Raw genomic sequence first — 9,572 nt, forward strand, 5'->3', positions numbered from 1 at the left:
AACTAAACCAACTCGAAGTTGCCTACAAGGATCATGTGAAAATAAATACCGTAGTAGTGAAACCTGCTTTAGAATTTGGCCGTTTATTTATCCATCTCTGGTTATATTTATGCCATGAGAGGCATAAAGACAAATTACTTATCAAAGTTGTCATTGCAGTTGCCTGGCATGGGGAAAGAAAAACAAGGAGCACATTTTAATGTCTTCAACAAGAAAAAAAAGTAAAATTTTTGTATGCTTCTGATTTAGTTTGGGTATGTTTTCTTCCCAGCTTCTTTTACATCTTCATGCTGCAATTCTGGTGTGAGTGATGGTAGCCACAAGTAACATACTGTTAGGCTTTTAAGAACTGAAGACCCATTATACAATCAGTAAAGAATCGTACAGGGTAAGAAGAAAATAATCATGGTCTGAGTCAACACAGACCGAATGGGACAGACCAAATCCTCTGATCCACCACAGATCACCCGTTTTAAAATTTATTGACAGCTTCCCACTAGAAGGTACCAAGAAATAAATTGCCGGTAGTGAGAACCTCTTCAGTAGCAGTGGGAAAACCATGGCCTCATTACCAGTGCTGGTACCACGCCGTGTTGGACATGAGGTTTGCCGTTTCTAAAAAAATGCCCTTTTCACAGGGCACTCCCTTAAGCAGCATTGCCAGTGGGAATAAAAACGAATATGCCTAAAATGAGGACAGTGCCCCTAAGACTTTATGCCTATCTGCCTGCTTTCTGTCTGACCCTAAATCAAGCCTCAGAAGGTGTAGTATTTAATACAGAACAACGCCGTGTTGGACATGAGGTTTGCCGTTTCTAAAAAAATGCCCTTTTCACAGGGCACTCCCTTAAGCAGCATTGCCAGTGGGAATAAAAACGAATATGCCTAAAATGAGGACAGTGCCCCTAAGACTTTATGCCTATCTGCCTGCTTTCTGTCTGACCCTAAATCAAGCCTCAGAAGGTGTAGTATTTAATACAGATACTGGGTACAATGTACCTTCTCATAATTAGTAGAAAGTGCTGTTTTGTAATTAAAGGGTGAAGTGGGGCATGACGAACATATGGAAAAGGAGACCCTTAATAAATGATGGAGACTTCAAAAGAAATTTCTAATCAGTATGCATTTGATGTGTACTATACAAATTTTAAGACTTTGCCTGGAAAAAATTGCTGTGTTGGGTGTTGGAAGGAGTGGTGAGATTAGCATTTACAAAGGGGGCAATTTTCTGTCTTCTTGACTCTGTTAAATGGAGGAAATAACTTCCAAGACTGAAGCAGTAGTTAGCCCATCAATCATCCTCACAGCTGGAAACTGGGGATCCCAAATGCTGAGATGAGTTAATCCGTCAGTTAATAAGTTCATAGAGGCACCATATGGCGCTGGGCCGCTCCACACTGGGGCAAGGACAGCACTGTTTACACAGGCATGCTTCTTTCTCAGGTACCTCCCCGCTGGCAGATCCCTTTGTTCTGGAGGATCAATTTACTTTGCACGGTAAATTGACTGAATTGATCAGTTCAGAGCACGTAATTGTTGGCTAATCCCGGGGAATCATGTCCTGCCCATACGGGAGAGACAAAGGGTGCTGACAGCAGGCGAGTTTCTTGCTCCGTCCTGGAGGTTATTTTCTCCGGACACGATGGACATGGATTAAAGCTGCCGGTAGGTGGATAGGCAGCCTGTATCGACTTTAAGTGACAGAGGTAATGGGAGGACCGGCTTCCTCCAGTGAGGCTGCTTTAGGTGTCTCAGCCCGGCTGCTGTCGCTAATTATCCCGGGGGAGGAAAGCACATGAAGGTCGGTACCACCGGTTCAAATGCCGACCGGCACTTCTTTAAAACCCGAACACCGAATCATAGGCTAGCAAACAAACAAAAAACAAAATCAGCATGTTTAAAGCCACACGAGCAGGGCAACTTACTACAAGGCACAAATAGGCCATGTCTCTGAATCAGATAAGGGCTCACCCAGACATGCCTAGGTGCTGCAGAATATATAATTTCTAGCTTTAACCTCGAAATTCCTCAATTTTGCAAGTGTGTTTGAAGACATCATTTCAAAACGTGGTGATTACATTTTAACTTAAGTAATAAAACTCAGATCAGTCTGCAAATGTACAAAGTATCCCATTTAATCTTTTCTTTTTAATCAAGATTCTTTCTATGATCAGTGCCTTTCTGATTAATTTCCAACAGAAGTGGTAGATTCTTCTTTCGCTTTACAAAAAACCCCAATTTTTTTAGCAAGCATCATACATATTTCAAAATACCAAAATTATAAATATTTGGAAACTGTGATGCAGCATAAAGTACAGTTTCCTGAAGGTGGGATTGTAACACTGATCAAATAAAACCCCACATTTATTAGAGGGTTTCCCTGTCTTGTCTCCACAGAAACTTTTTAGTGTAGGTTGTGGGGACTTCTCTTAACTTATAACTTGCTGTTTATTTCAGTCCCTTTGAAATCTGTGGACTGAACTTGATGGATAAATATGACCTAGTATATATAAAAAAACCCACTCTCTCTGAGGTATACTTCAAATCTGGACTATATGAATCTATGAGCTAACTCACAGACAATTGGCTTGTGAATTTGTTTTGGAGCTATTATGTTCATTTTATGGTATGTTGCTTTTGGATATTCATTTCAGTATGCAGAATTAATTGTTCTGACAACAAAACAACTGTAAAAGGTAAATATCCCTTCCCTTCCCCTTCTTTTTCCCCTTCCCTTCCCCTTCCCATTCCCCAAAACCTGTTCATTCATTTTAACAAAGAGGTGCTAGAAGGGAGACTCAGGCTTTCAGGAGTTTTTGCCTGAATTCTCCCAAACTTCAAGCAAAGATTGTCTCTTCTCTTCTCAGCAGTAAGTGAGAACTAGAGTTTAGAAAATTACTGTTCAGGAACCTTCTAGGATGAATTAGAAAGCATCAGTGGCAAATACCTTCAAAACCAAAGGAAAAGCAGTAAAGCAGTGTATCCAACTTCCACAGCATTATATAAAAGAAAGATGTGATTTTTTCAAGATGTGGGGCCAATGAAGGCACAGTGGATGAGCTCAGTTCATCCAGCAAAAGAGCATCTCTTCACCTGCACTTTACTTTCTCAGAAAGTAGTTTTGTGTGAAAAATACATGTAAGAAAGTGTAAATAACTGAATATATGTCCCTTTTCTGCCTTTGTTGCCTTCAAAGAAAAGAACCTCAAAAGAACATTTCTAAGACTAACTTAATTTTATGTATAAAAGAAGTAGAAAATCTTTCCTTTATATTAGCGATCGTGCTTTTAAATCCCATAGTAGATTAGGTCATACATAGTGTAACATTAACTACAATAGAAAATTCTGATTGCAGGGTCTGTTTTTATGTTTAAATGAATGATGGAACTTTTGGGGGGAAAGACAAAAGAGACTGCTTTGCAGATATTAGTATTGGGAATGAGTCTATTTACACAATGACAGGCAAAAATATATATTAATGAAGCTTTTTTCTGTTAGATGATTTCATATTTAAGAAAATAATGTTGACAAACAAACCCCTCAAAATTCCTAAAGTAGTAACCACTAGCCTTTTGATCAACAAAGTCAAAATTCAGTATCCCAAAAATAAAACATCCCAGTAGCATGTTGATAACATGTACGGTATTATATACACGAAGTATGTAATATATATTAAGATAGGTTCATTTAAACCAAGTTTCATTTCAAAGCAAGTATTTCATAGCTGAGCTCTGCAAACCTCTCAAAAGCTGGCTATCTAATGGAAATACAGACATATCTTCATATGGAAAGCATTTAAAATCACTGCTGCAACAAAATAAGATGCACTTTACGATTATCCTTTTTTTCTGGAGGTGTTTGTGGTTTGACAAATTATGGCGTCATCACTGGGGAAGGACAGTGACTGGCACATCGAAGGGGATCTTGCTCTTCCTTGACCTAGATTCAGCAGGGGAGAGTGTGTAAAGGGGAAGGAAAAGCTGTTTCACATGATTACTCTCAGCCCATCAGCACTCCCTGCAACGCTGCTGGTAATAAACGCTCCAAATAAAAGTGTTTAATGCAGCTCTCCGCACCGCCCCTGCTTGCTAAGCTGCGCAGCACATATGATATGTGATAGGACAAGGTATTTCTAAACTCCAGGAGTACTTCTGAATGCACTCCAAACAGCAGCATTAGTGTGTCAGGGTAGAAGTGGTTATTGCTGCCTTCAGTTCAAATAAAAAGATGGCACGAATTCTAAATGCTTAAATCCAAGGGATTCTATATTCTGAGTTGGCAGTGTTGATTTTTTTTTCTTTTCCTTTTTTTACTGACTTCAAATATTCCGGCAAAATGGCAGGATATTTGGAGACAGCCTCATCACTATTTCTTTGTGAATTCCCACTAGATTTGTCCTGTCTCTGGACGACCCACAGAGAAGATGCCTCAGGTCATGAGTGCCACCCAACAGTGAGGGGACAGATGGGTTCTTGTAGGGATCCTTGGCAGAATGATGGCGGCATGAAATGGTAGTTACAATTAAAGCTTTATTTTCTTAACAGAATATTATGATTAGTATAGCACAGAATTTATGATTAGAATGGCACAGGACTTCTACAGGCAGAATCAAGGTAGCACAACTTATAAGTGGCGTAATACAGAGTTTATAATAAAACTGATTGTACGGACAGTGCTCTGTGCCGTTACGCTCCCCGCTCCTGTGCCGGGGCCATCACCACCACCGGGCTGGCCGGGTGCCTGGGACCTTCAAGGCCGGTGAGGAAGGGAGTAACCGGCCTGGCGCCCAGGAACCTTGGGGCTGGCAGGGAGGGGAAGAAGAAATCTGTTTGGTTTGTCTACTTGGTGCACGGGACCTTCAGGGCCTGATAATGAGGGGAAGGGAGCGAATACGTGACCTGCTCAGCCACCGAGAACGGCTGCCTGCCTCATAAAATGGCGTTAGTTATGCCAACCACATTACCGGGGTCGGGAGCAGGGGGTACCGGTCACAAGTAGCTGCTGGAGTTTGTCCTTCAACTCATGCAGCTGAGGTCAGTGCTTTGAAGACTGGGATCCCAGAGACCCCCAGCACATCCTTGCTTGTGATCCAATCTCACCTGGGAACCCCTGTCAGAGCTAGGTTGTACAGACATGAAGTACCATGGATGTCCTCTTCCAAGGAGTGTAAAGGACTTATCTACACTTTTCATCTTTAAACCAGGCAGAAACATCAGGTGCATGCTGCTCTGGGATCCAGTGTCTGAACATCACTCAGCTGGTCCAGTTTTACCCCCATTAGCTCTTCCCTCTCTTCCAGAGGAGTAGGAAACGACAGCAACTCCTCATCAAGCAGCATCTCCTCTTCATCCCTGCAGCTTCTGACACACAGGGCAGGACCTAGGGAAGGAGCTCCAGACCAGAGCTCAGAATTGCCCACCTGAATTTGGGCAGAGAGCTTACCTAAATTAGAAAGACTAAGTGACCTGATACTGAGAGATTTCAGCTTCAAAAAAGCAATTACATAATTTTCTCAAGGCAGAGTGAACTCTCAAATTGCCCTTCCTGAAAGTTTCAATAATTTCTTGCTTGATTAAAGTCCTCACACGAAAATGAGCTTGCAGAAAGTGCCTGACCTTACGCTTCGCCGCCTGGCAAGGTCTACAACATCAACACTACGAAGGAACAAAGGGAACAGCAAATTTTGGTTGCTTTGCTATCTGTCTTTAGAAGGTATCTGAATGCTGGTTTCCTGTTTTGCCTGAATATGTTCTTTGGGCATGCTATAAAGGGAAAAGGTGAACCTGTTTTGGCTTGTACACATAAAGAATCACAATTATTAGGACTAGAGGCGATCTCAAATAGTTCTTCCAATATCTAAAAGATATGATTTGTACAAAGAACTGAAAAATATGAACATTTCTGCTTCTTTATTTGTTGAATACAATTCTCCTCAAAGAAAATAGTTTCTTTACAAGGATCAGCTTCACAACTAACCACACTGCTGGAGCTTTAAATTTTTGGTTGCAATTGTAGGAAAAGTTTTTCCATTTTTCCTTTGGGGACAAGTCATCCAGTTCCCATATTTTTTAAGTCAGCTGTGTTTTCTCAGACCCTTTTTAAATCAGTCTTCCCGTGTTCACGTGCTCCTTACAGACAATATCTCATTGGCTGCTAATTGCAGACAATTTAGGCCAAAATTTTTTCATACTCATAGAAAGAGACCATAATGCAACCACTGCCCATGTAACAAGGAGCAGCGGAAAAGGACAGAAATTGTGCAGGAATTAAGAACAATTCTGCAATTCCAGTTACACTCACGTAACTGAGAATGGAATTTGAGGTGCAGCTATAATGACCCACAGCAGCTAGTGAACTGCCCTACCTGCTTATGTCATATCCATTACTCTCAATGTTTTGGGGATTTATGTCTGAATATTGAGAGCAGGTCTAGACAACCATAATCATGGTGTTAATTAGAGGATATTTTGCTGCCGCATGTCATTGTGCGTGCCTTCCTCTCACAAACTGCCAGCCACAAACTGATGATCCCAGGTAAGAAAGCTGCTTCTGCAGCAGGGTCAGACCCAATTCACCCTGTGGAGATGTGAAAAATAAAACATATCACACCGTCCTGCTATGCTCCACTGTCCAGTTTGCATAGTACATAGCAACAAGTGACCTGTTAAATGATGACAAATCCTTTCGCTCCTGGCTTTAGACCTCTGACCTCTTGACTCCCTGCCTGTATCCAGGGAGCAGTCTGGGGAGAAGAATGCAATAAACAGCTTGTAATCTAGTGGTCTCAAAAGAAATTACATCCAAACCAGCTGTTACACCACTAGTTGTTAAAGACTGACAACATGTTAACTAAAACAGGGCTTTATATTGTGTGGGCTTTTGCAATTGCTGAAGGTCCAGCGCTGCTCCCCGCTCCCTCCCTTTATGGAAACAACAGTAAATGTCATTCCAAGTAAATATGTCCTATCATCCTTTAAACTATGTGTAAGATGTGTTTGATGGCAGTTTCTTCTTTCTCATTTTAATTAACTGTGTTGGGCTGTGTTTCTCAACTCTGAGCTTTACGGTTTGTTCCCAGCTTCAGAGCACAGGGGTGACTCAGCACATAATTTCTGCATTTCTGGTTGCCTCTGACCAATATTTCTACTTCATTTTGATTACAATTTAGAATTTCTCTCTCTCTGGTTTTCTTTTGGAAACATTACATACAGGTACACAGGATTTATGATGAAATAAAGTCTACATTTGCCTCACTGATTTCGGTGCTGGCACCTGAAATTATTTGAGGCACAAGTTAAAACAGATTGTGCCTGACATTGGATATCAAAATTTTGCCATGGGATGCTTGAAATACAGACTATGTCCTTCTGTTTATCCATGCATGCATCCAAAATACAGCAAACCAGCAACCATCGCTGGGGAGAAAACCAAAAAATGAGGAAGCACGGTGGTGTTGGAGGAGCCCACAGAGGAACGCGTGCTGCTAAGCACCTCTTAGAGTCCTTCAAACCCAAAGCAGTTGTCTACCACGTATTTGGACAAGGGTATAGATGAAAAGGACAATGCCTGAGAAGGAGTGTCAAACCTTTCTTGCCACCTGATCCTCCCTCATCTCAATGTTTTTCTTCAAATCTCTACTTGTGGCCATTCCCTCTATACAAACTCCATGCTATAACCTAAAGGAAAAAATGGATATTGGAAGTTCAGCCAGTAACTCCAGTGAAGCCATAAATTTACCTCTGCTGTCTGTAAGATGTAGTAATAATTTTAAAAAAAGAGTAATATTTTAAGTCACAGAAAATAATTATTTCCAGAAAAAGATTGTCTAAAAGGGTCAGTTATGTCTCCTGATGATGCTTGCGAAAAGTGGTTAAAAGCTAAGGAAAGCTGGCAAGATGAGGTAGCTACAGTGAGTTAATGTGAAGCCAAATGATACTCCCAAAACACAGAAGATGCTGTATCTTTTCTATTGGTGGAGAAGAGATGGAGAGTAACATCTGACCTGGAGAAAATATATCTGTTAATAGACATAGAGTCCTCCTAAATTAAGCCTACACTGTATCTGTCTGCGCCTAGGACCTGCCTCTTTCCCTGTCAGCAATGCAGTCTGCCTACTTTTCCAAGACAGCCCAAGCTTAGGATACAGCAACATGCCCAGAAGAGCTTGTTCTGGGAAAACAGGCACATACCTCTTGATATGAGTTATAATATAGGATTAAACAGATAACTGTTTAATCCGACTAGTTAGTGCTCCACTAGGGTAGCTGTTGGATCCTTTACCCAGAGAGTGCAGGTCTAGTTTTGGGAGGATCTCCGCCTACATCCAAAGGGAGATTCCTGATCACCAGGTATGCTGGGTGAAACAACTTTTCCTCCAAACCAGGCCATTAAATTTCTAGAAATGAACAAGTGTTCAGAGAAGAGACAGCTTGATGGCTTTATGGACCTGTTTTGGGGGGACGCTTCTTCAGTAGAGGAATGCCCTAGAATCCTGCTCCTTGTTTTCCTGATCTACATCCTACACAGCCCAACTCAGTGACCTGGGGACAGAGCCCTGCTACATCTCAGCTGACAGACACTTATTCTCTTGTCCCCTTTCTTATCAGCCCCCAGGATCTTGCTTTATCAGCCCTCTGCTAGGGGCCTCCCTTAGGATGAGGAGCCGGGAGGACGGCTTCCAAAAAAAGTGTTTAAACCACCAGTTTCTGTTATGTCTTCTACTGTTTCCCATCCTTAAAAATGTGGGAGACCAGATCCCAGGTCATCGGTATTTCCTCTTGTTTCTCTCAGTGGTCTAACTAGAGGCTGACACTTAATTGAAGTTAACCCTGTTCCACACACTGCCTCGGGAACTTGGCGTTTGCTTGGGAGGAATGGATCACCTCTGAGCCTATGCACTAAAATTTAGGCAAAGCAATGTGCCCGGTGCACAATGGATCTCGCGAGAAATAGAAAAAAGCTGGACGAGAGAATGGAATTACATTTTAGGGTTTCAAAAACACATATTCTTTAAGGTAGTTTTACAGATCTGATTAGAAACAAAGTGGTTTATGTACGCAAAATGTATTTCTTTACACTTCAAATTCCATCAGATGTAGGACCCAACTTAGCTGTCTTCAAGAAGTACTCTTATTTTTGTTCTACTCTATATTTAAGATGATGCCTCACTTGGTATGAGCATACATAGACTAAAATTCTCTGCTTTTGGCTGTTTGCTTTAATGATCTGCAAGAAGAGAATGAAAACTCATTCTTCCCATGACGAGGCAGAACGCCTACTGAAAACTCATTTGGAAAATAATCTGATATAAAGTTTCTCTGATTTTGAAATTATTTTCTGTTTGCATACATCTTGACCTTAAGTAAATTTACTTTGTAAGAAAATGGAAGAGAATATTTTTAGCTTCTTTAAGTATAAAGGAAAGAGATTTTTCTGTACCAGCCAGAAGGAATTTGTGGCTGCTGCTGGTTTGACACCTTAAGCAGTGGAGCAGTAGGAAGGGAAGTTGACATAACATGTGTGGGTTATAAGTAAAGGAGCAGAAAGCAAGAAATAACAACTTCTGTTCATTT

The sequence above is a fragment of the Aptenodytes forsteri genome, unplaced genomic scaffold (genome assembly GCF_000699145.1).
Source record: "Aptenodytes forsteri isolate BGI_AS27 unplaced genomic scaffold, ASM69914v1 Scaffold41, whole genome shotgun sequence".
Classification (NCBI taxonomy): Eukaryota; Metazoa; Chordata; class Aves; order Sphenisciformes; family Spheniscidae; genus Aptenodytes; species Aptenodytes forsteri.